At 42.6% G+C, this 27,621-nt stretch overlaps 14 non-coding genes across 14 annotated transcripts; all 14 read left to right on the top strand.

Moving 5' to 3' along the window:
- The first annotated feature begins 1,801 nt into the window (after positions 1-1,801).
- Positions 1,802-1,883, top strand: trnas-gcu. Its single transcript has one exon. It is a non-coding gene; the product is annotated as a tRNA-Ser (tRNA).
- A 485-nt stretch (positions 1,884-2,368) lies between these two features.
- On the top strand, positions 2,369-2,450 carry trnas-gcu. The gene has a single exon. It is a non-coding gene; the product is annotated as a tRNA-Ser (tRNA).
- Positions 2,451-2,935: 485 nt separating this feature from the next.
- trnas-gcu lies at positions 2,936-3,017 on the top strand. Its single transcript has one exon. It is a non-coding gene; the product is annotated as a tRNA-Ser (tRNA).
- Positions 3,018-3,591: 574 nt separating this feature from the next.
- On the top strand, positions 3,592-3,673 carry trnas-gcu. The gene has a single exon. It is a non-coding gene; the product is annotated as a tRNA-Ser (tRNA).
- Positions 3,674-4,242: 569 nt separating this feature from the next.
- Positions 4,243-4,324, top strand: trnas-gcu. Its single transcript has one exon. It is a non-coding gene; the product is annotated as a tRNA-Ser (tRNA).
- A 4,427-nt stretch (positions 4,325-8,751) lies between these two features.
- trnas-gcu lies at positions 8,752-8,833 on the top strand. Its single transcript has one exon. It is a non-coding gene; the product is annotated as a tRNA-Ser (tRNA).
- A 566-nt stretch (positions 8,834-9,399) lies between these two features.
- On the top strand, positions 9,400-9,481 carry trnas-gcu. Its single transcript has one exon. It is a non-coding gene; the product is annotated as a tRNA-Ser (tRNA).
- A 1,547-nt stretch (positions 9,482-11,028) lies between these two features.
- trnas-gcu lies at positions 11,029-11,110 on the top strand. The gene has a single exon. It is a non-coding gene; the product is annotated as a tRNA-Ser (tRNA).
- A 1,214-nt stretch (positions 11,111-12,324) lies between these two features.
- On the top strand, positions 12,325-12,406 carry trnas-gcu. The gene has a single exon. It is a non-coding gene; the product is annotated as a tRNA-Ser (tRNA).
- Positions 12,407-15,098: 2,692 nt separating this feature from the next.
- On the top strand, positions 15,099-15,180 carry trnas-gcu. The gene has a single exon. It is a non-coding gene; the product is annotated as a tRNA-Ser (tRNA).
- A 3,394-nt stretch (positions 15,181-18,574) lies between these two features.
- Positions 18,575-18,656, top strand: trnas-gcu. Its single transcript has one exon. It is a non-coding gene; the product is annotated as a tRNA-Ser (tRNA).
- Positions 18,657-19,309: 653 nt separating this feature from the next.
- trnas-gcu lies at positions 19,310-19,391 on the top strand. Its single transcript has one exon. It is a non-coding gene; the product is annotated as a tRNA-Ser (tRNA).
- Positions 19,392-22,827: 3,436 nt separating this feature from the next.
- Positions 22,828-22,909, top strand: trnas-gcu. The gene has a single exon. It is a non-coding gene; the product is annotated as a tRNA-Ser (tRNA).
- A 4,072-nt stretch (positions 22,910-26,981) lies between these two features.
- Positions 26,982-27,063, top strand: trnas-gcu. The gene has a single exon. It is a non-coding gene; the product is annotated as a tRNA-Ser (tRNA).
- Positions 27,064-27,621: the final 558 nt, after the last annotated feature.

Here is a 27,621-nt window from a genome sequence, read left to right as displayed (position 1 = left end):
AAAACTTTTGTTATTTCCTCTCTTACATGGCCCCACATGAATATTGAATCCCTGTGCAATCCTAGAGTGACTAATAGGATTCAGGTATTGAGAATAGCTTCACCAAAGGCAACCTCAATGGTGGGATTTGAACCCGAACACCTCAACACACTTAATCAAGCACTTGAGACCACTCGGCCTGACAACACGTTTGTTAAATGTCTCGATGGGATCGACACATGGCCTTGACAGTGCTCTACCAAACTTCATTGATTTCAATCTAGGGTTTACAACACGTTTGTTAAATGTCTCGATGGGATCGAGACATGGCCTTGCCATTGCTCTGCCTAACTTTCATTGATTTCAATCAAGGGTTTACATACAGCAACTACAGTTTTTTGAAAGTCATTTGCCACTACCAAAATTCAGGATGAGGTGGCCGAGTGGTTAAGGCGATGGACTGCTAATCCATGCTCTGCATGCATGGGTTTGAGTCCCATCCTCATTGTGTAACAATTACTTTTCTGTGCTTTATTTTGGCACTGGAAGATTTTGACTTCATTGTGCTCTGCATGCATGGGTTCGAGTCCCATCCTCATCGTGTAACAATTACATTTCTGTGCTTTATTCTGGCACTGGAAGATTTTGACTTTCACAAACACTGGTAAAATTGCTGACTGCCACAGCGAGAGCACAGGACTTGGTATCTGAGTGGTGAAGGCGATGAACTGCATGTGTGGATTATAACACCAACCTCTTCACAAAACTTTTGTTATTTCCTCTCTTACATGGCCCCACATGAATATTGAATCCCTGTGCAATCCTAGAGTGACTAGTAGGATTCAGGTATTGAGAATAGCTTCACCAAAGGCAACCTCAATGGTGGGATTTGAACCCGAACACCTCAACACACTTAATCAAGCACTTGAGACCACTCGGCCTGACAACACGTTTGTTAAATGTCTCGATGGGATCGACACATGGCCTTGCCATTGCTCTGCCTAACTTTCATTGATTTCAATCAAGGGTTTTACATACAGCAACTACAGTTTTTTGAAAGTCATTTGCCACTACCAAAATTCAGGATGAGGAGGCCGAGTGGTTAAGGCGATGGACTGCTAATCCATTGTGCTCTGCATGCATGGGTTCGAGTCCCATCCTCATCGTGTAACAATTACATTTCTGTGCTTTATTTTGGCACTGGAAGATTTTGACTTTCACAAACACTGGTAAAATTGCTGACTGCCACAGCGAGAGCACAGGACTTGGTATCCGAGTGGTAAAGGCGATGAACTCCATGTGTGGATTATAACACCAACCTCTTCACAAAACATTTGTTATTTCCTCTCTTACATGGCCCCACATGAATATAGAATCCCTGCGCAATCCTAGAGTGACTAATAAGATTCAGGTATTGAAGAATAACTTCACCAAGGGTAACCTCAATGGTGGGATTTGAACCGACACCTCAACACACTTAATCAAGCACTTGAGACCACTCGGCCTGACAACACGTTTGTTAAATGTCTCGATGGGATCGACACATGGCCTTGCCAGTGCTCTACCAAACTTCATTGATTTCAATCTAGGGTTTACAACACGTTTGTTAAATGTCTCGATGGGATCGACACATGGCCTTGCCAGTGCTCTACCAAACTTCATTGATTTCAATCTAGGGTTTACAACACGTTTGTTAAATGTCTCGATGGGATCGACACATGGCCTTGCCATTGCTCTGCCTAACTTTCATTGATTTCAATCAAGGGTTTTACATACAGCAACTACAGTTTTTTGAAAGTCATTTGCCACTACCAAAATTCAGGATGAGGTGGCCGAGTGGTTAAGGCGATGGACTGCTAATCCATTGTGCTCTGCATGCATGGGTTCGAATCCCATCCTCATCGTGTAACAATTACATTTCTGTGCTTTCTTTTGGCACTGGAAGATTTTGACTTTCACAAACACTGGTAAAATTGCTGACTGCCACAGCGAGAGCACAGGACTTGGTATCTGAGTGGTGAAGGTGATGAACTGCATGTGTGGATTATTATAACACCAACCTCTTCACAAAACTTTTGTTATTTCCTCTCTTACATGGCCCCACATGAATATTGAATCCCTGCGCAATCCTAGAGTGACTAATAGGATTCAGGTATTGAGAATAGCTTCACCAAAGGCAACCTCAATGGTGGGATTTGAACCCGAACACCTCAACACACTTAATCAAGCACTTGAGACCACTCGGCCTGACAACACGTTTGTTTAATGTCTCGATGGGATCGACACATGGCCTTGCCATTGCTCTGCCTAACTTTCATTGGTTTCAATCAAGGGTTTACATACAGCAACTTCAGTTTTTTGAAAGTCATTTGCCACTACCAAAATTCAGGATGAGGTGGCCGAGTGGTTAAGGCGATGGACTGCTAATCCATTGTGCTCTGCATGCATGGGTTCGAGTCCCATCCTCTTCGTGTAACAATTAAATTTCTGTGCTTTATTTTGGCACTGGAAGATTTTGACTTTCACAAACACTGGTAAAATTGCTGACTGCCACAGCGAGAGCACAGGACTTGGTATCTGAGTGGTGAAGGCGATGAACTGCATGTGTGGATTATTATAACACCAACCTCTTCACAAAACTTTTGTTATTTCCTCTCTTACATGGCCCCACATGAATATTGAATCCCTGTGCAATCCTAGAGTGACTAATAGGATTCAGGTATTGAGAATAGCTTCACCAAAGGCAACCTCAATGGTGGGATTTGTACCCGAACACCTCAACACACTTAATCAAGCACTTGAGACCACTCGGCCTGACAACACGTTTGTTAAATGTCTCGATGGGATCGACACATGGCCTTGCCATTGCTCTGCCTAACTTTCATTGATTTCAATCAAGGGTTTACATACAGCAACTTCAGTTTTTTGAAAGTCATTTGCCACTACCAAAATTCAGGATGAGGTGGCCGAGTGGTTAAGGCGATGGACTGCTAATCCATTGTGCTCTGCATGCATGGGTTTGAATCCCATCCTCATCGTGTAACAATTACATTTCTGTGCTTTATTTTGGCACTGGAAGATTTTGACTTTCACAAACACTGGGAAAATTGCTGACTGCCACAGCGAGAGCACATGACTTGGTATCTGAGTGGTGAAGGCGATGAACTGCATGTGTGGATTATAACACCAACCTCTTCACGAAACATTTGTTATTTCCTCTCTTACATGGCCCCACATGAATATTGAATCCCTGCGCAATCCTATAGTGACTAGTAGGATTCAGGTATTGAGAATAGCTTCACCAAAGGCAACCTCAATGGTGGGATTTGAACCCGAACACCTCAACACACTTACTTAATCAAGCACTTAAGACCACTCGGCCTGACAACACGTTTGTTAAATGTCTCGATGGGATCGACACATGGCCTTGCCAGTGCTCTACCAAACATCATTGATTTCAATCTAGGGTTTACAACACGTTTGTTAAATGTCTCGATGGGATCGACACATGGCCTTGCCATTGCTCTGCCTAACTTTCATTGATTTCAATCAAGGGTTTTACATACAGCAACTACAGTTTTTAGAAAGTCATTTGCCACTACCAAAATTCAGGATGAGGTGGCCGAGTGGTTAAGGCGATGGACTGCTAATCCATTGTGCTCTGCATGCATGGGTTCGAGTCCCATCCTCATCGTGTAACAATTACATTTCTGTGCTTTATTTTGGCACTGGAAGATTTTGACTTTCACAAACACTGGTAAAATTGCTGACTGCCACAGCGAGAGCACAGGACTTGGTATCTGAGTGGTGAAGGCGATGAACTGCATGTGTGGATTATAACACCAACCTCTTCACAAATCTTTTGTTATTTCCTCTCTTACATGGCCCCACATGAATATAGAATCCCTGCGCAATCCTAGAGTGACTAATAAGATTCAGTTATTGAAGAATAGCTTCACCAAGGGTAACCTCAATGGTGGGATTTGAACCGACACCTCAACACACTTAATCAAGCACTTGAGACCACTCGGCCTGACAACACGTTTGTTAAATGTCTCGATGGGATCGACACATGGCCTTGCCAGTGCTCTACCAAACTTCATTGATTTCAATCTAGGGTTTACAACACGTTTGTTAAATGTCTCGATGGGATCGACACATGGCCTTGCCATTGCTCTGCCTAACTTTCATTGATTTCAATCAAGGGATTTACATACAGCAACTACAGTTTTTTGAAAGTCATTTGCCACTACCAAAATTCAGGATGAGGTGGCCGAGTGGTTAAGGCGATGGACTGCTAATCCATTGTGCTCTGCATGCATGGGTTCGAGTCCCATCCTCATCGTGTAACAATTACATTTCTGTGCTTTATTTTGGCACTGGAAGATTTTGACTTTCACAAACACTGGTAAAATTGCTGACTGCCACAGCGAGAGCACAGGACTTGGTATCTGAGTGGTGAAGGCGATGAACTGCATGTGTGGATTATAACACCAACCTCTTCACAAAACTTTTGTTATGTCCTCTCTTTACATGGCCCCACATGAATATTGAATCCCTGCGCAATCCTAGAGTGACTAACAGGATTCAGGTATTGAGAATACCTTCACCAAAGGCAACCTCAATGGTGGGATTTGAACCCGAACACCTCAACACACTTAATCAAGCACTTGAGACCACTCGGCCTGACAACACGTTTGTTAAATGTCTCGATGGGATCGACACATGGCCTTGCCAGTGCTCTACCAAACTTCATTGATTTCAATCTAGGGTTTACAACACGTTTGTTAAATGTCTCGATGGGATCGACACATGGCCTTGCCATTGCTCTGCCTAACTTTCATTGGTTTCAAACTAGGGTTTACATACAGCAACTACAGTTTTTTAAAGTCATTTGCCAATTCAAAATAAAGGATGAGGTGGCCAAGTGGTTAAGGCGATGGACTGCTAATCCATTGTGCTCTGCATGCATAGGTTTGAATCCCATCCTCATTGTGTAACAATTAAATTTCTGTGCTTTATTTTGGCACTGGAAGATTTTGACTTTCACAAACACTGGGAAAATTGCTGACTGCCACAGCGAGAGCACAGGACTTGGTATCCGAGTGGTAAAGGCGATGAACTGCATGTGTGGATTATAACACCAACCTCTTCACAAAACATTTGTTATTTCCTCTCTTACATGGCCCCACATGAATATAGAATCCCTGCGCAATCCTAGAGTGACTAATAAGATTCAGGTATTGAAGAATAGCTTCACCAAGGGTAACCTCAATGGTGGGATTTGAATCGACACCTCAACACACTTAATCAAGCACTTGAGACCACTCGGCCTGACAACACGTTTGTTAAATGTCTCGATGGGATCGACACATGGCCTTGCCAGTGCTCTACCAAACTTCATTGATTTCAATCTAGGGTTTACAACACATTTGTTAAATGTCTCGATGGGATCGACACATGGCCTTGCCATTGCTCTGCCTAACTTTCATTGATTTCAATCAAGGGTTTACATACAGCAACTACAGTTTTTTGAAAGTCATTTGCCACTACCAAAATTCAGGATGAGGTGGCCGAGTGGTTAAGGCGATGGACTGCTAATCCATGCTCTGCATGCATGGGTTCGAGTCCCATCCTCATCGTGTAACAATTACATTTCTGTGCTTTATTTTGGCACTGGAAGATTTTGACTTCATTGTGCTCTGCATGCATGGGTTCGAGTCCCATCCTCATCGTGTAACAATTACATTTCTGTGCTTTATTTTGGCACTGGAAGATTTTGACTTTCACAAACACTGGTAAAATTGCTGACTGCTACAGCGAGAGCACAGGACTTGGTATCTGAGTGGTGAAGGCGATGAACTGCATGTGTGGATTATAACACCAACCTCTTCACAAAACATTTGTTATTTCCTCTCTTACATGGCCCCACATGAATATAGAATCCCTGCGCAATCCTAGAGTGACTAATAAGATTCAGGTATTGAAGAATAGCTTCACCAAGGGTAACCTCAATGGTGGGATTTGAACCGACACCTCAACACACTTAATCAAGCACTTGAGACCACTCGGCCTGACAACACGTTTGTTAAATGTCTCGATGGGATCGACACATGGCCTTGCCAGTGCTCTACCAAACTTCATTGATTTCAATCTAGGGTTTACAACACGTTTGTTAAATGTCTCGATGGGATCGACACATGGCCTTGCCATTGCTCTGCCTAACTTTCATTGGTTTCAAACTAGGGTTTACATACAGCAACTACAGTTTTTTTAATTCATTTGCCACTTCAAAATACAGGATGAGGTGGCCGAGTGTTTAAGGCGATGGACTGCTAATCCATTGTGCTCTGAATGCATGGGTTCGAGTCCCATCCTCATCGTGTAACAATTACATTTCTGTGCTTTATTTTGGCACTGGAAGATTTTGACTTTCACAAACACTGGTAAAATTCCTGACTCCCACAGCGAGAGCACAGGACTTGGTATCTGAGTGGTGAAGGCGATGAACTGCATGTGTGGATTATAACACCAACCTCTTCACAAAACATTTGTTATTTCCACTCTTACATGGCCCCACATGAATATAGAATCCCTGCGCAATCCTAGAGTGACTAATAGGATTCAGGTATTGAGAATAGCTTCACCAAGCGCAACCTCAATGGTGGGATTTGAACCGAACACCTAAACACACTTAATCAAGCACTTGAGACCACTCGGCCTGACAACACATTTGTTAAATGTCTCGATGGGATCGACACATGGCCTTGCCATTGCTCTGCCTAACTTTCATTGATTTCAATCTAGGGTTTACATACAGCAACTACAGTTTTTTAAATTAATTTGCCACTTCAAAATACAGGATGAGGTGGCTGAATGGTTAAGGAGATGGACTGCTAATCCATTGTGCTCTGCATGCATGGGTTAGAATCTCATTGTATAACAATTAAAATTCTGTGCTTTATTTTGGCACCGGAAGATTTTTGACTTTCACAAACACTGGTAAAATTGCTGACTGCCACAGCGAGAACACAGGACATGGTATTTGAGTGGTGAAGGCGATGAACTGCATGTGTGGATTATAACACCAACCTCTTCACAAAACATTTGTTATTTCCTCTCTTACATGGCCCCACATGAATATAGAATCCCTGACAGCACGTTTGTTAAATGTCTCGATGGGATCGACACATGGCCTTGCCATTGCTCTGCCTAACTTTCATTGATTTCAATCAAGGGTTTACATACATCAACTACAGTTTTTTAAAAGTCATTTGCCACTACCAAAATGCAGGATGAGGTGGCCTAGTGGTTAAGGCGATGGACTGCTAATCCATTGTGCTCTGCATGCATGGGTTTGAATCCCATCCTCATCGTATAACAATTACAATTCTGTGCTTTATTTTGGCACTGGAAGATTTTGACTTTCACAAACCCTGGTAAAATTGCTGACTGCCACAGCGAGAGCACAGGACTTGGTATCTGAGTGGTAAAGGCGATGAACTGCATGTGTGGATTATAACACCAACCTCTTCACAAAACATTTGTTATTTCCTCTCTTACATGGCCCCACATGAATATAGAATCCCTGCGCAATCCTAGAGTGACTAATAAGATTCAGGTATTGAAGAATAGCTTCACCAAGGGTAACCTCAATGGTGGGATTTGAAACGACACCTCAACACACTTAATCAAGCACTTGAGACCACTCGGCCTGACAACACGTTTGTTAAATGTCTCGATGGGATCGACACATGGCCTTGCCAGTGCTCTACCAAACTTCATTGATTTCAATCTAGGGTTTACAACACGTTTGTTAAATGTCTCGATGGGATCGACACATGGCCTTGCCATTGCTCTGCCTAACGTTCATTGATTTCAATCAAGGGTTTACAATACAGCAACTACAGTTTTTTGAAAGTCATTTGCCACTACCAAAATTCAGGATGAGGTGGCCGAGTGGTTAAGGCGATGGACTGCTCATCCATTGTGCTCTCAATGCATGGGTTTGAGTCCCATCCTCATCGTGTAACAATTACATTTCTGTGCTTTATTTTGGCACTGGAAGATTTTGACTTTCACAAACACTGGTAAAATTGCTGACTGCCACAGCGAGAGCACAGGACTTGGTATCTGAGTGGTTAAGGTGATAGACTGCTAATCCATTGTGCTCTGCATGCATGGGTTCGAATCCCATCCGCATCGTGTAACAATTACATTTCTGTGCTTTATTTTGGCACTGGAAGATTTTGACTTTCACAAACACTGGTAAAATTGCTGACTGCCACAGCGAGAGCACAGGACTTGGTATCTGAGTGGTGAAGGCGATGAACTGCATGTGTGGATTATAACACCAACCTCTTCACAAAACATTTGTTATTTCCTCTCTTACATGGCCCCACATGAATATAGAATCCCTGCGCAATCCTAGAGTGACTAATAAGATTCAGGTATTGAAGAATAGCTTCACCAAGGGCAACCTCAATGGTGGGATTTGAAACGACACCTCAACACACTTAATCAAGCACTTGAGACCACTCGGCCTGACAACACGTTTGTTAAATGTCTCGATGGGATCGACACATGGCCTTGCCAGTGCTCTACCAAACTTCATTGATTTCAATCTAGGGTTTACAACACGTTTGTTAAATGTCTCGATGGGATCGACACATGGCCTTGCCATTGCTCTGCCTAACTTTCATTGATTTCAATCAAGGGTTTACATACAGCAACTACAGATTTTGAAAGTCATTTGCCACTACCAAAATTCAGGATGAGGTGGCCGAGTGGTTAAGGCGATGGACTGCTAATCCATTGTGCTCTGCATGCATGGGTTCGAATCCCATCCTCATCGTGTAACAATTACATTTCTGTGCTTTATTTTGGCACTGGAAGATTTTGACTTTCACAAACACTGGGAAAATTGCTGACTGCCACAGCGAGAGCACAGGACTTGGTATCTGAGTGGTGAAGGCGATGAACTGCATGTGTGGATTATAACACCAACCTCTTCACAAAACATTTGTTATTTCCTCTCTTACATGGCCCCACATGAATATAGAATCCCTGCGCAATCCTAGAGTGACTAATAAGATTCAGGTATTGAAGAATAGCTTCACCAAGGGTAACCTCAATGGTGGGATTTGAACCGACACCTCAACACACTTAATCAAGCACTTGAGACCACTCGGCCTGACAACACGTTTGTTAAATGTCTCGATGGGATCGACACATGGCCTTGCCAGTGCTCTACCAAACTTCATTGATTTCAATCTAGGGTTTACAACACGTTTGTTAAATGTCTCGATGGGATCGACACATGGCCTTGCCATTGCTCTGCCTAACTTTCATTGATTTCAATCAGGGTTTACATACAGCAACTACAGTTTTTTTAAAGTCATTTGCCACTACAAAATTCAGGATGAGGTGGCCGAGTGGTTAAGGCGATGGACTGCTAATCCATTGTGCTCTGCATGCATGGGTTCGAGTCCCATCCTCATCGTGTAACAATTACATTTCTGTGCTTTATTTTGGCACTGGAAGATTTTGACTTTCACAAACACTGGTAAAATTCTGACTGCCACAGCGAGAGCACAGGACTTGGTATCTGAGTGGTGAAGGCGATGAACTGCATGTGTGGATTATAACACCAACCTCTTCACAAAACATTTGTTATTTCCACTCTTACATGGCCCCACATGAATATAGAATCCCTGCGCAATCCTAGAGTGACTAATAGGATTCAGGTATTGAGAATAGCTTCACCAAGCGCAACCTCAATGGTGGGATTTGAACCGAACACCTAAACACACTTAATCAAGCACTTGAGACCACTCGGCCTGACAACACATTTGTTAAATGTCTCGATGGGATCGACACATGGCCTTGCCATTGCTCTGCCTAACTTTCATTGATTTCAATCTAGGGTTTACATACAGCAACTACAGTTTTTAAATTAATTTGCCACTTTACAGGATTGGCTTGGTTAAGGAGATGGACTGCTAATCCATTGTGCTCTGCATGCATGGGTTAGAATCTCATTGTATAACAATTAAAATTCTGTGCTTTATTTTGGCACCGGAAGATTTTTGACTTTCACAAACACTGGTAAAATTGCTGACTGCCACAGCGAGAACACAGGACATGGTATTTGAGTGGTGAAGGCGATGAACTGCATGTGTGGATTATAACACCAACCTCTTCACAAAACATTTGTTATTTCCTCTCTTACATGGCCCCACATGAATATAGAATCCCTGACAGCACGTTTGTTAAATGTCTCGATGGGATCGACACATGGCCTTGCCATTGCTCTGCCTAACTTTCATTGATTTCAATCAAGGGTTTACATACATCAACTACAGTTTTTTAAAAGTCATTTGCCACTACCAAAATGCAGGATGAGGTGGCCTAGTGTTTAAGGCGATGGACTGCTAATCCATCGTGCTCTGCATGCATGGGTTTGAATCCCATCCTCATCGTATAACAAGTACAATTCTGTGCTTTATTTTGGCACTGGAAGATTTTGACTTAAACAAACCCTTGTAAAATTGCTGACTGCCACAGCGAGAGCACAGGACTTGGTATCTGAGTGGTAAAGGCGATGAACTGCATGTGTGGATTATAACACCAACCTCTTCACAAAACATTTGTTATTTCCTCTCTTACATGGCCCCACATGAATATAGAATCCCTGCGCAATCCTAGAGTGACTAATAAGATTCAGGTATTGAAGAATAGCTTCACCAAGGGTAACCTCAATGGTGGGATTTGAACCGACACCTCAACACACTTAATCAAGCACTTGAGACCACTCGGCCTGACAACACGTTTGTTAAATGTCTCGATGGGATCGACACATGGCCTTGCCAGTGCTCTACCAAACTTCATTGATTTCAATCTAGGGTTTACAACACGTTTGTTAAATGTCTCGATGGGATCGACACATGGCCTTGCCATTGCTCTGCCTAACTTTCATTGATTTCAATCAAGGGTTTACATACAGCAACTACAGTTTTTTGAAAGTCATTTGCCACTACCAAAATTCAGGATGAGGTGGCCGAGTGGTTAAGGCGATGGACTGCTAATCCATTGTGCTCTGCATGCATGGGTTTGAGTCCCATCCTCATCGTGTAACAATTACATTTCTGTGCTTTATTTTGGCACTGGAAGATTTTGACTTTCACAAACACTGGTAAAATTGCTGACTGCCACAGCGAGAGCACAGGACTTGGTATCTGAGTGGTTAAGGCGATGGACTGCTAATCCATTGTGCTCTGCATGCATGGGTTCGAATCCCATCCTCATCGTATAACAATTACATTTCTGTGCTTTATTTTGGCACTGGAAGATTTTGACTTTCACAAACACTGGTAAAATTGCTGACTGCCACAGCGAGAGCACAGGACTTGGTATCTGAGTGGTGAAGGCGATGAACTGCATGTGTGGATTATAACACCAACCTCTTCACAAAACATTTGTTATTTCCTCTCTTACATGGCCCCACATGAATATAGAATCCCTGCGCAATCCTAGAGTGACTAATAGGATTCAGGTATTGAAGAATAGCTTCACCAAGGGCAACCTCAATGGTGGGATTTGAACCGAACACCTCAACACACTTAATCAAGCACTTGAGACCACTCGGCCTGACAACACGTTTGTTAAATGTCTCGATGGGATCGACACATGGCCTTGCCATTGCTCTGCCAAACTTTCATTGATTTCAATCTAGGGTTTACATACAGCAACTACAGTTTTTTAAATTCATTTGCCACTTCAAAATACAGGATGAGGTGGCCGAGTGTTTAAGGCGATGGACTGCTAATCCATTGTGCTCTGCATGCATGGGTTAGAATCTCATTGTATAACAATTAAAATTCTTTGCTTTATTTTGGCACTGGAAGATTTTGACTTTCACAAACACTGGTAAAATTGCTGACTGCCAAAGGGAGAGCACAGGACTTGGTATCTGATTGGTGAAGGCGATGAACTGCATGTGTGGATTATAACACCAACCTCTTCACAAAACATTTGTTATTTCCTCTCTTACATGGCTCCACATGAATATAGAATCCCTGCGCAATCCTAGAGTGACTAATAGGATTCAGGTATTGAGAATAGCTTCACCAAGGGCAACCTCAATGGTGGGATTTGAACCGAACATCTCAACACACTTAATCAAGCACTTGAGACCACTCGGCCTGACAACACGTTTGTTAAATGTCTCGATGGGATCAACACATGGCCTTGCCATTGCTCTGCCTAACTTTCATTGATTTCAATCAAGGGTTTACATACAGCAACTACAGATTTTGAAAGTCATTTGCCATTACCAAAATTCAGGATGAGGTGGCCGAGTGGTTAAGGCGATGGACTGCTAATCCATTGTGCTCTGCATGCATGGGTTCGAATCCCATCCTCATTGTGTAACAATTAAATTTATGTGCTTTATTTTGGCACTGGAAGATTTTGACTTTCACAAACACTGGTAAAATTGCTGACTGCCAAATGGAGAGCACAGGACTTGGTATCTGATTGGTGAAGGCGATGAACTGCATGTGTGGATTATAACACCAACCTCTTCACAAAACATTTGTTATTTCCTCTCTTACATGGCTCCACATGAATATAGAATCCCTGCGCAATCCTAGAGTGACTAATAGGATTCAGGTATTGAGAATAGCTTCACCAAGGGCAACCTCAATGGTGGGATTTGAACCGAACACCTCAACACACTTAATCAAGCACTTGAGACCACTCGGCCTGACAACACGTTTGTTAAATGTCTCGATGGGATCAACACATGGCCTTGCCATTGCTCTGCCTAACTTTCATTGATTTCAATCAAGGGTTTACATACAGCAACTACAGATTTTGAAAGTCATTTGCCATTACCAAAATTCAGGATGAGGTGGCCGAGTGGTTAAGGCGATGGACTGCTAATCCATTGTGCTCTGCATGCATGGGTTTGAATCCCATCCTCATTGTGTAACAATTAAATTTCTGTGCTTTATTTTGGCACTGGAAGATTTTGACTTTCACAAACACTGGTAAAATTGCTGACTGCCACAGCGAGAGCACAGGACTTGGTATCTGAGTGGTTAAGGCGATGGACTGCTAAATCATTGTGCTCTGCATGAATGGGTTCAGATCCCATCCTCATTGTGTAACAATTACATTTCTGTGCTTTATTTTGGCACTGGAAGATTTTGACTTTCACAAACACTGGTAAAATTGCTGACTGCCACAGCGAGAACACATTATTTGGTATCTGAGTGGTTAAGGCGCTGGACTGCTAATCCATTGTGCTCTGCATGCATGGGTTCGAATCCCATCCTCATCGTGTAGCAATTAAATTACTGTGCTTTATTTTGGCACTGGAAGATTTTGACTTTCACAAACACTGGTAAAATTCCTGACTGCCACAGCGAGAGCACAGGACTTGGTATCTGAGTGGTGAAGGCGATGAACTGCATGTGTGGATTATAACACCAACCTCTTCACAAAACATTTGTTATTTCCTCTCTTACATGGCCCCACATGAAAATAGAATCCCTGCCCAATCCTAGAGTGACTAATAGGATTCAGGTATTGAGAATAGCTTCACCAAGGGCAACCTCAATGGTGGGATTTGAACCGAACACCTCAACACACTTAATCATGCACTTGAGACCACTCGGCCTGACAACACGTTTGTTAAATGTCTCGATGGGATCGACACATGGCCTTGCCAGTGCTCTACCAAACTTTCATTGATTTCAATCTAGGGTTTACATACAGCAACTACAGTTTTTTTAATTAATTTGCCAATTCAAAATAAAGGATGAGGTGGCCGAGTGCTTAAGGCGATGGACTGCTAATTCATTGTGCTCTGCATGCATGGGTTTGAATCCCATCCTCATCGTGTAACAATTACATTTCTGTGCTTTATTTTCGCACTGGAAGATTTTGACTTTCACAAACACTGGGAAAATTGCTGACTGCCGCAGCGAGAGCACAGGACTTGTTATCTGAGTGGTTAAGGCGATGGACTGCTTATCCATTGTGCTCTGCATGCATTGGTTCAAATCCCATCCTCATCGTGTAGCAATTACATTTCTGTGCTTTATTTTGGCACTGGAAGATTTTGACTTTCACAAACACTGGTAAAATTCCTGACTCCCACAGCGAGAGCACAGGACTTGGTATCTGAGTGGTGAAGGCGATGAACTGCATGTGTGGATTATAACACCAACCTCTTCACAAAACATTTGTTATTTCCACTCTTACATGGCCCCACATGAATATAGAATCCCTGCGCAATCCTAGAGTGACTAATAGGATTCAGGTATTGAGAATAGCTTCACCAAGCGCAACCTCAATGGTGGGATTTGAACCGAACACCTAAACACACTTAATCAAGGACTTGAGACCACTCGGCCTGACAACACATTTGTTAAATGTCTCGATGGGATCGACACATGGCCTTGCCATTGCTCTGCCTAACTTTCATTGATTTCAATCTAGGGTTTACATACAGCAACTACAGTTTTTTAAATTAATTTGCCACTTCAAAATACAGGATGACGTGGCTGAATGGTTAAGGAGATGGACTGCTAATCCATTGTGCTCTGCATTCATGGGTTAGAATCTCATTGTATAACAATTAAAATTCTGTTCTTTATTTTGGCACTGGAAGATTTTGACTTTCACAAACACTGGTAAAATTGCTGACTGCCAAAGGGAGAGCACAGGACTTGGTATCTGATTGGTGAAGGCGATGAACTGCATGTGTGGATTATAACACCAACCTCTTCACAAAACATTTGTTATTTCCTCTCTTACATGGCTCCACATGAATATAGAATCCCTGCGCAATCCTAGAGTGACTAATAGGATTCAGGTATTGAGAATAGCTTCACCAAGGGCAACCTCAATGGTGGGATTTGAACCGAACACCTCAACACACTTAATCAAGCACTTGAGACCACTCGGCCTGACAACACGTTTGTTAAATGTCTCGATGGGATCAACACATGGCCTTGCCATTGCTCTGCTTAACTTTCATTGATTTCAATCAAGGGTTTACATACAGCAACTACAGATTTTGAAAGTCATTTGCCATTACCAAAATTCAGGATGAGGTGGCCGAGTGGTTAAGGCGATGGACTGCTAATCCATTGTGCTCTGCATGCATGGGTTCGAATCCCATCCTCATTGTGTAACAATTAAATTTCTGTGCTTTATTTTGGCACTGGAAGATTTTGACTTTCACAAACACTGGTAAAATTGCTGACTGCTACAGCGAGAGCACAGGACTTGGTATCTGAGTGGTTAAGGCGATGGACTGCTAAATCATTGTGCTCTGCATGAATGGGTTCAGATCCCATCCTCATCGTGTAACAATTACATTTCTGTGCTTTATTTTGGCACTGGAAGATTTTGACTTTCACAAACACTGGTAAAATTGCTGACTGCCACAGCGAGAACACATTATTTGGTATCTGAGTGGTTAAGGCGCTGGACTGCTAATCCATTGTGCTCTGCATGCATGGGTTCGAATCCCATCCTCATCGTGTAGCAATTAAATTATTGTGCTTTATTTTGGCACTGGAAGATTTTGACTTTCACAAACACTGGTAAAATTCCTGACTGCCACAGCGAGAGCACAAGACTTGGTATCTGAGTGGTGAAGGCGATGAACTGCATGTGTGGATTATAACACCAACCTCTTCACAAAACATTTGTTATTTCCTCTCTTACATGGCCCCACATGAATATAGAATCCCTGCACAATCCTAGAGTGACTAATAGGATTCAGGTATTGAGAATAGCTTCACCAAGGGCAACCTCAATGGTGGGATTTGAACCGAACACCTCAACACACTTAATCATGCACTTGAGACCACTCGGCCTGACAACACGTTTGTTAAATGTCTCGATGGGATCGACACATGGCCTTGCCAGTGCTCTACCAAACTTTCATTCATTTCAATCTAGGGTTTACATACAGCAACTACAGTTTTTTTAATTAATTTGCCAATTCAAAATAAAGGATGAGGTGGCTGAGTGGTTAAGGCGATGGACTGCTAATTCATTGTGCTCTGCATGCATGGGTTTGAATCCCATCCTCATCGTGTAACAATTACATTTCTGTGCTTTATTTTGGCACTGGAAGATTTTGACTTTCACAAACACTGGGAAAATTGCTGACGGCCGCAGCGAGAGCACAGGACTTGTTATCTGAGTGGTTAAGGCGATGGACTGCTTATCCATTGTGCTCTGCATGCATTGGTTCGAATCCCATCCTCATCGTGTAGCAATTAAATTTCTGTGCTTTACTTTGGCACTGGAAGATTTTGACTTTCACAAACACTGGTAAAATTCCTGACTCCCACAGCGAGAGCACAGGACTTGGTATCTGAGTGGTGAAGGCGATGAACTGCATGTGTGGATTATAACACCAACCTCTTCACAAAACATTTGTTATTTCCACTCTTACATGGCCCCACATGAATATAGAATCCCTGCGCAATCCTAGAGTGACTAATAGGATTCAGGTATTGAGAATAGCTTCACCAAGCGCAACCTCAATGGTGGGATTTGAACCGAACACCTAAACACACTTAATCAAGCACTTGAGACCACTCGGCCTGACAACACATTTGTTAAATGTCTCGATGGGATCGACACATGGCCTTGCCATTGCTCTGCCTAACTTTCATTGATTTCAATCTAGGGTTTACATACAGCAACTACAGTTTTTTAAATTAATTTGCCACTTCAAAATACAGGATGAGGTGGCTGAATGGTTAAGGAGATGGACTGCTAATCGATTGTGCTCTGCATGCATGGGTTAGAATCTCATTGTATAACAATTAAAATTCTGTGCTTTATTTTGGCACCGGAAGATTTTGACTTTCACAAACACTGGTAAAATTGCTGACTGCCACAGCGAGAGCACAGGACTTGGTATTTGAGTGGTGAAGGCGATGAACTGCATGTGTGGATTATAACACCAACCTCTTCACAAAACATTTGTTATTTCCTCTCTTACATGGCCCCACATGAATATAGAATCCCTGACAACACGTTTGTTAAATGTCTCGATGGGATCGACACATGGCCTTGCCAGTGCTCGAACAAACTTTCATTGATTTCAATCAAGGGTTTACATACATCAACTACAGTTTTTTAAAAGTCATTTGCCACTACCAAAATGCAGGATGAGGTGGCCTAGTGTTTAAGGCGATGGACTGCTAATCCATCGTGCTCTGCATGCATGGGTTTGAATCCCATCCTCATCGTATAACAAGTACAATTCTGTGCTTTATTTTGGCACTGGAAGATTTTGACTTAAACAAACCCTTGTAAAATTGCTGACTGCCACAGCGAGAGCACAGGACTTGGTATCTGAGTGGTAAAGGCGATGAACTGCATGTGTGGATTATAACACCAACCTCTTCACGAAACATTTGTTATTTCCTCTCTTACATGGCCCCACATGAATATAGAATCCCTGCGCAATCCTAGAGTGACTAATAAGATTCAGGTATTGAAGAATAGCTTCACCAAGGGTAACCTCAATGGTGGGATTTGAACCGACACCTCAACACACTTAATCAAGCACTTGAGACCACTCGGCCTGACAACACGTTTGTTAAATGTCTCGATGGGATCGACACATGGCCTTGCCAGTGCTCTACCAAACTTCATTGATTTCAATCTAGGGTTTACAACACGTTTGTTAAATGTCTCGATGGGATCGACACATGGCCTTGCCATTGCTCTGCCTAACGTTCATTGATTTCAATCAAGGGTTACATACAGCAACTACAGTTTTTTGAAAGTCATTTGCCACTACAAAAATTCAGGATGAGGTGGCCGAGTGGTTAAGGCGATGGACTGCTCATCCATTGTGCTCTGAATGCATGGGTTCGAGTCCCATCCTCATCGTGTAACAATTACATTTCTCTGCTTTATTTTGGCACTGGAAGATTTTGACTTTCACAAACACTGGTAAAATAGCTGACTGCCACAGCGAGAGCACAGGACTTGGTATCTGAGTGGTTAAGGTGATAGACTGCTAATCCATTGTGCTCTGCATGCATGGGTTCGAATCCCATCCTCATCGTGTAACAATTAAATTTCTGTGCTTTATTTTGGCACTGGAAGATTTTGACTTTCACAAACACTGGTAAAATTGCTGACTGCCACAGCGAGAGCACAGGACTTGGTATCTGAGTGGTGAAGGCGATGAACTGCATGTGTGGATTATAACACTAACCTCTTCACAAAACATTTGTTATTTCCTCTCTTACATGGCCCAAAATGAATATAGATTCCCTGCGCAATCCTAGTGTGACTAATAGGATTCAGGTATTGAGAATAGCTTCACCAAGGGCAACCTCAATGGTGGGATTTGAACCGAACACCTCAACACACTTAATCAAGCACTTGAGACCACTCGGCCTGACTACATGTTTGTTAAATGTCTCGATGGGATCGACACATGGCCTTGCCATTGCTCTGCCGAACTTTCATTGATTTCAATCTAGGGTTTACATACAGCAACTACAGTTTTTTTAAGTCATTTGCCACTTCAAAAACACAGGATGAGGTGGCCGAGTGGTTAAGGCAATGGATTGCTAATCCATTGTGCTCTGCATGCATGGGTTCGAATCCCATCCTCATCGTGTAACAATTAAAATTATGTGCTTTACTTTGTCACTGGAAGATTTTGACTTTCACAAACACTGGTAAAATTGCTGACTGCCACAGCGAGAGCACAGGACTTGGTATCTGAGTGGTTAAGGCGATGGACTGCTAATCCATTGTGCTCTGCATGCATGGGTTAGAATCTCATTGTATAACAATTACATTTCTGTGCTTTATTTTGGCACTGGAAGATTTTGACTTTCACAAACACTGGTAAAATTGCTGACTGCCACAGGGAGAGCACAGGACTTGGTATCTGAGTGGTGAAGGCGATGAACTGCATGTGTGGATTATAACACCAACCTCTTCACAAAACATTTGTTATTTCCTCTCTTACATGGCCCCACATGAATATAGAATCACTGCGCAATCCTAGAGTGACTAATAGGATTCAGGTATTGAAGAATAGCTTCACCAAGGGCAACCTCAATGGTGGGATTTGAACCGAACACCTCAACACACTTAATCAAGCACTTGAGACCACTCGGCCTGACAACACGTTTGTTAAATGTCTCGATGGGATCAACACATGGCCTTGCCATTGCTCTGCCTAACTTTCATTGATTTCAATCAAGGGTTTACATACAGCAACTACAGATTTTGAAAGTCATTTGCCATTACCAAAATTCAGGATGAGGTGGCCGAGTGGTTAAGGCGATGGACTGCTAATCCATTGTGCTCTGCATGCATGGGTTCGAATCCCATCCTCATTGTGTAACAATTAAATTTCTGTGCTTTATTTTGGCACTGGAAGATTTTGACTTTCACAAACACTGGTAAAATTGCTGACTGCTACAGCGAGAGCACAGGACTTGGTATCTGAGTGGTTAAGGTGATGGAATGCTAAATCATTGTGCTCTGCATGAATGGGTTCAGATCCCATCCTCATCGTGTAACAATTACATTTCTGTGCTTTATTTTGGCACTGGAAGATTTTGACTTTCACAAACACTGGTAAAATTGCTGACTGCCACAGCGAGAACACATTATTTGGTATCTGAGTGGTTAAGGCGCTGGACTGCTAATCCATTGTGCTCTGCATGCATGGGTTCGAATCCCATCCTCATTGTGTAGCAATTAAATTACTGTGCTTTATTTTGGCACTGGAAGATTTTGACTTTCACAAACACTGGTAAAATTCCTGACTGCCACAGCGAGAGCACAAGACTTGGTATCTGAGTGGTGAAGGCGATGAACTGCATGTGTGGATTATAACACCAACCTCTTCACAAAACATTTGTTATTTCCTCTCTTACATGGCCCCACATGAATATAGAATCCCTGCGCAATCCTAGAGTGACTAATAGGATTCAGGTATTGAGAATAGCTTCACCAAGGGCAACCTCAATGGTGGGATTTGAACCGAACACCTCAACACACTTAATCATGCACTTGAGACCACTCGGCCTGACAACACGTTTGTTAAATGTCTCGATGGGATCGACACATGGCCTTGCCAGTGCTCTACCAAACTTTCATTGATTTCAATCTAGGGTTTACATACAGCAACTACAGTTTTTTTAATTAATTTGCCAATTCAAAATAAAGGATGAGGTGGCTGAGTGGTTAAGGCGATGGACTGCTAATTCATTGTGCTCTGCATGCATGGGTTTGAATCCCATCCTCATCGTGTAACAATTACATTTCTGTGCTTTATTTTGGCACTGGAAGATTTTGACTTTCACAAACACTGGTAAAATTCCTGACTCCCACAGCGAGAGCACAGGACTTGGTATCTGAGTGGTGAAGGCGATGAACTGCATGTGTGGATTATAACACCAACCTCTTCACAAAACATTTGTTATTTCCACTCTTACATGGCCCCACATGAATATAGAATCCCTGCGCAATCCTAGAGTGACTAATAGGATTCAGGTATTGAGAATAGCTTCACCAAGCGCAACCTCAATGGTGGGATTTGAACCGAACACCTAAACACACTTAATCAAGCACTTGAGACCACTCGGCCTGACAACACATTTGTTAAATGTCTCGATGGGATCGACACATGGCCTTGCCATTGCTCTGCCTAACTTTCATTGATTTCAATCTAGGGTTTACATACAGCAACTACAGTTTTTTAAATTAATTTGCCACTTCAAAATACAGGATGAGGTGGCTGAATGGTTAAGGAGATGGACTGCTAATCCATTGTGCTCTGCATGCATGGGTTAGAATCTCATTGTATAACAATTAAAATTCTGTGCTTTATTTTGGAACTGGAAGATTTTGACTTTCACAAACACTGGGAAAATTGCTGACTGCCACAGCAAGAGCACAGTTCTTGGTATCTGAGTGGTAAAGGCGATAGATAGACTGCTAATCCATTGTGCTCTGCATGCATGGGTTCGAATCCCATCCTCATCGTGTAACAATAAAATTTCTGTGCTTTATTTTGGCACTGGAAGATTTTGACTTTCACAAAAACTGGTAAAATTGCTGACTGCCACAGCGAGAGCACAGGACTTGGTATCTGAGTGGTGAAGGCGATGAACTGCATGTGTGGATTATAACACTAACCTCTTCACGAAACATTTGTTATTTCCTCTCTTACATGGCCCAAAATCAATATAGATTCCCTGCGCAATCCTAGCGTGACTAATAGGATTCAGGTATTGAGAATAGCTTCACCAAGGGCAACCTCAATGGTGGGATTTGAACCGAACACCTCAACACACTTAATCAAACACTTGTGACCACTCGGCCTGACAACATGTTTGTTAAATGTCTCGATGGGATCGACACATGGCCTTGCCATTGCTCTGCCGAACATTCATTGATTTCAATCTAGGGTTTACATACAGCAACTACAGTTTTTTAAAGTCATTTGCCACTTCAAAAACACAGGATGAGGTGGCCGAGTGGTTAAGGCGATGGACTGCTAACCATTGTGCTCTGCATGCATGATTTTGAGTCCCATCCTCATCCTGTAACAAGTAAAATTATGTGCTTTATTTTGGCACTGGATGATTTTGACTTTCACAAACCCTTGTAAAATTGCTGACTGCCACAGCGAGAGCACAGGACTTGGTATCTGAGTGGTGAAGGCGATGAACTGCATGTGTGGATTATAACACCAACCTCTTCGCAAAACATTTGTTATTTCCTCTCTTACATGGCCCCACATGAATATAGAATCCCTGTGCAATCCTAGAGTGACTAATAAGATTCAGGTATTGAAGAATAGCTTCACCAAGGGCAACCTCAATGGTGGGATTTGAACCGACACCTCAACACACTTAATCAAGCACTTGAGACCACTCGGCCTGACAACACGTTTGTTTAATGTCTCAATGGGATCGACACATGGCCTTGCCAGTGCTCTACCAAACTTTCATTGATTTCAATCAAGGGTTTTACATACAGCAACTACAGATTTTGAAAGTCATTTGCCACTAACAAAATTTAGGATGAGGTGTCCGAGTGGTTAAGGCGATGGACTGCTAATCCATTGTGCGCTGCATGCATGGTTTCGAATCCCATCCTCATCGTGTAACAATTACATTTCTGTGCTTTATTTTTGCACTGGAAGATTTTGACTTTCACAAACACTTGGAAAATTGCTGACTGCCACAGCGAGAGCACAGGACTTGGTATCTGAGTGGTTAAGGCGATGGACTGCTAATCCATTGGGCTCTGCATGCATGGGTTTGTATCCCATCCTCATCGTGTAACATTTAAATTTCTGTGCTTTATTTTGGCACTGGAAGATTTTGACTTTCACAAACACTGGTAAAATTGCTGACTGCCACAGCGAGAGCACAGGACTTGGTATCTGAGTGGTGAAGGCGATGAACTGCATGTGTGGATTATAACACCAACCTCTTCACAAAACATTTGTTATTTCCTCTCTTACATGGCCCCACATGAATATAGAATCCCTGTGCAATCCTAGAGTGACTAATAAGATTCAGGTATTGAAGAATAGCTTCACCAAGGGCAACCTCAATGGTGGGATTTGAACCGACACCTCAACACACTTAATCAAGCACTTGAGACCACTCGGCCTGACAACACGTTTGTTTAATGTCTCAATGGGATCGACACATGGCCTTGCCAGTGCTCTACCAAACTTTCATTGATTTCAATCAAGGGTTTACATACAGCAACTACAGATTTTGAAAGTCATTTGCCACTAAGAAAATTTAGGATGAGGTGGCCGAGTGGTTAAGGCGATGGACTGCTAATCCATTGTGCGCTGCATGCATGGGTTCGAATCCCATCCTCATCGTGTAACAATTACATTTCTGTGCTTTATTTTGGCACTGGAAGATTTTGACTTTCACAAACACTTGGAAAATTGCTGACTGCCACAGCGAGAGCACAATTCTTGGTATCTGAGTGGTTAAGGAGATAGACTGCTAATCCATTGTGCTCTGCATGCATGGGTTCCCATGCATGGGTTTGAATCCCATCCTCATCGTGTAACATTTAAATTTCTGTGCTTTATTTTGGCACTGGAAGATTTTGACTTTCACAAACACTGGTAAAATTGCTGACTGCCACAGCGAGAGCACAGGACTTGGTATCTGAGTGGTGAAGGCGATGAACTGCATGTGTGGATTATAACACCAACCTCTTCGCAAAACATTTGTTATTTCCTCTCTTACATGGCCCCACATGAATATAGAATCCCTGTGCAATCCTAGAGTGACTAATAAGATTCAGGTATTGAAGAATAGCTTCACCAAGGGCAACCTCAATGGTGGGATTTGAACCGACACCTCAACACACTTAATCAAGCACTTGAGACCACTCGGCCTGACAACACGTTTGTTTAATGTCTCAATGGGATCGACACATGGCCTTGCCAGTGCTCTACCAAACTTTCATTGATTTCAATCAAGGGTTTACATACAGCAACTACAGATTTTGAAAGTCATTTGCCACTGAGAAAATTTAGGATGAGGTGGCCGAGTGGTTAAGGCGATGGACTGCTAATCCATTGTGCGCTGCATGCATGGGTTTGAATCCCATCCTCATCGTGTAACAATTACATTCCTGGGCTTTATTTTGGCACTGGAAGATTTTGACTTTCACAAACACTTGGAAAATTGCTGACTGCCACAGCGAGAGCACAATTCTTGGTATCTGAGTGGTTAAGGCGATAGACTGCTAATCCATTGTGCTCTGCATGCATGGGTTCGAATCCCATCCTCATCGTGTAACAATTACATTCCTGGGCTTTATTTTGGCACTGGAAGATTTTGACTTTCACAAACACTTGGAAAATTGCTGACTGCCACAGCGAGAGCACAATTCTTGGTATCTGAGTGGTTAAGGAGATAGACTGCTAATCCATTGTGCTCTGCATGCATGGGTTCGAATCCCATCCTCATCGTGTAACATTTAAATTTCTGTGCTTTATTTTGGCACTGGAAGATTTTGACTTTCACAAACACTGGTAAAATTGCTCCTGAGTGGTGAAGGCGATGAACTGCATGTGTGGATTATAACACCAACCTCTTCGCAAAACATTTGTTATTTCCTCTCTTACATGGCCCCACATGAATATAGAATCCCTGTGCAATCCTAGAGTGACTAATAAGATTCAGGTATTGAAGAATAGCTTCACCAAGGGCAACCTCAATGGTGGGATTTGAACCGACACCTCAACACACTTAATCAAACACTTGTGACCACTCGGCCTGACAACATGTTTGTTAAATGTCTCGATGGGATCGACACATGGCCTTGCCATTGCTCTGCCGAACATTCATTGATTTCAATCTAGGGTTTACATACAGCAACTACAGTTTTTTAAAGTCATTTGCCACTTCAAAAACACAGGATGAGGTGGCCGAGTGGTTAAGGCGATGGACTGCTAACCATTGTGCTCTGCATGCATGATTTTGAGTCCCATCCTCATCCTGTAACAAGTAAAATTATGTGCTTTATTTTGGCACTGGATGATTTTGACTTTCACAAACCCTTGTAAAATTGCTGAGTGCCACAGCGAGAGCACAGGACTTGGTATCTGAGTGGTGAAGACAATGAACTGCATGTGTGGATTATAACACCAACCTCTTCACAAAACATTTGTTATTTCCTCTCTTACATGGCCCCACATGAATATAGAATCCCTGCGCAATCCTAGAGTGACTAATAGGGTTCAGGTATTGAGAATAGCTTCACCAAGGGCAACCTCAATGGTGGGATTTGAACCGAACACCTCAACACACTTAATCAAGCACTTGAGACCACTCGGCCTGACAACACGTTTGTTAAATGTCTCGATGGGATCGACACATGGCCTTGCCAGTGCTCTACCAAACTTTCATTGATTTCAATCTAGGGTTTACATACAGCAACTACAGTTTTTTTTATTAATTTGCCAATTCAAAATTCAGGATGAGATGGCCGAGTGGTTAAGGCGATGGACTGCTAATCAATTGTGCTCTGCATGCATGGGTTCGAATCCCATCCTCATCGTGTAACAATTACATTTCTGTGCTTTATTTTGGCACTGGAAGATTTTGACTTTCACAAACACTGGAAAAATTGCTGACTGCCACAGCGAGAGCACAGGACTTGGTATCCGAGTGGTAAAGGCGATGAACTCCATGTGTGGATTATAACACCAACCTCTTCACAAAACATTTGTTATTTCCTCTCTTACATGGCCCCACATGAATATAGAATCCCTGCGCAATCCTAGAGTGACTAATAAGATTCAGGTATTGAAGAATAGCTTCACCAAGGGTAACCTCAATGGTGGGATTTGAACCGACACCTCAACACACTTAATCAAGCACTTGAGACCACTCGGCCTGACAACACGTTTGTTAAATGTCTCGATGGCATCGACACATGGCCTTGCCAGTGCTCTACCAAACTTCATTGATTTCAATCTAGGGTTTACAACACGTTTGTTAAATGTCTCGATGGGATCGACACATGGCCTTGCCATTGCTCTGCCTAACTTTCATTGATTTCAATCAAGGGTTTACATACAGCAACTTCAGTTTTTTGAAAGTCATTTGCCACTACCAAAATTCAGGATGAGGTGGCCGAGTGGTTAAGGCGATGGACTGCTAATCCATTGTGCTCTGCATGCATGGGTTGTAATCCCATCCTCATCGTGTAACATTTAAATTTCTGTGCTTTATTTTGGCACTGGAAGATTTTGACTTTCACAAACACTGGTAAAATTGCTGACTGCCACAGCGAGAGCACAGGACTTGGTATCTGAGTGGTGAAGGCGATGAACTGCATGTGTGGATTATAACACCAACCTCTTCGCAAAACATTTGTTATTTCCTCTCTTACATGGCCCCACATGAATATAGAATCCCTGTGCAATCCTAGAGTGACTAATAAGATTCAGGTATTGAAGAATAGCTTCACCAAGGGCAACCTCAATGGTGGGATTTGAACCGACACCTCAACACACTTAATCAAGCACTTGAGACCACTCGGCCTGACAACACGTTTGTTTAATGTCTCAATGGGATCGACACATGGCCTTGCCAGTGCTCTACCAAACTTTCATTGATTTCAATCAAGGGTTTTACATACAGCAACTACAGATTTTGAAAGTCATTTGCCACTAACAAAATTTAGGATGAGGTGTCCGAGTGGTTAAGGCGATGGACTGCTAATCCATTGTGCGCTGCATGCATGGTTTCGAATCCCATCCTCATCGTGTAACAATTACATTTCTGTGCTTTATTTTTGCACTGGAAGATTTTGACTTTCACAAACACTTGGAAAATTGCTGACTGCCACAGCGAGAGCACAGGACTTGGTATCTGAGTGGTTAAGGCGATGGACTGCTAATCCATTGGGCTCTGCATGCATGGGTTTGTATCCCATCCTCATCGTGTAACATTTAAATTTCTGTGCTTTATTTTGGCACTGGAAGATTTTGACTTTCACAAACACTGGTAAAATTGCTGACTGCCACAGCGAGAGCACAGGACTTGGTATCTGAGTGGTGAAGGCGATGAACTGCATGTGTGGATTATAACACCAACCTCTTCGCAAAACATTTGTTATTTCCTCTCTTACATGGCCCCACATGAATATAGAATCCCTGTGCAATCCTAGAGTGACTAATAAGATTCAGGTATTGAAGAATAGCTTCACCAAGGGCAACCTCAATGGTGGGATTTGAACCGACACCTCAACACACTTAATCAAGCACTTGAGACCACTCGGCCTGACAACACGTTTGTTTAATGTCTCAATGGGATCGACACATGGCCTTGCCAGTGCTCTACCAAACTTTCATTGATTTCAATCAAGGGTTTACATACAGCAACTACAGATTTTGAAAGTCATTTGCCACTAAGAAAATTTAGGATGAGGTGGCCGAGTGGTTAAGGCGATGGACTGCTAATCCATTGTGCGCTGCATGCATGGGTTCGAATCCCATCCTCATCGTGTAACAATTACATTTCTGTGCTTTATTTTGGCACTGGAAGATTTTGACTTTCACAAACACTTGGAAAATTGCTGACTGCCACAGCGAGAGCACAATTCTTGGTATCTGAGTGGTTAAGGAGATAGACTGCTAATCCATTGTGCTCTGCATGCATGGGTTCGAATCCCATCCTCATCGTGTAACATTTAAATTTCTGTGCTTTATTTTGGCACTGGAAGATTTTGACTTTCACAAACACTGGTAAAATTGCTGACTGCCACAGCGAGAGCACAGGACTTGGTATCTGAGTGGTGAAGGCGATGAACTGCATGTGTGGATTATAACACCAACCTCTTCACAAAACATTTGTTATTTCCTCTCTTACATGGCCCCACATGAATATAGAATCCCTGTGCAATCCTAGAGTGACTAATAAGATTCAGGTATTGAAGAATAGCTTCACCAAGGGCAACCTCAATGGTGGGATTTGAACCGACACCTCAACACACTTAATCAAGCACTTGAGACCACTCGGCCTGACAACACGTTTGTTTAATGTCTCAATGGGATCGACACAT

This window comes from Oncorhynchus gorbuscha, linkage group LG14, assembly GCF_021184085.1.
Source record: "Oncorhynchus gorbuscha isolate QuinsamMale2020 ecotype Even-year linkage group LG14, OgorEven_v1.0, whole genome shotgun sequence".
Lineage (NCBI taxonomy): Eukaryota > Metazoa > Chordata > Actinopteri > Salmoniformes > Salmonidae > Oncorhynchus > Oncorhynchus gorbuscha.
This window is presented reverse-complemented; position numbering and strand designations above follow the sequence as displayed.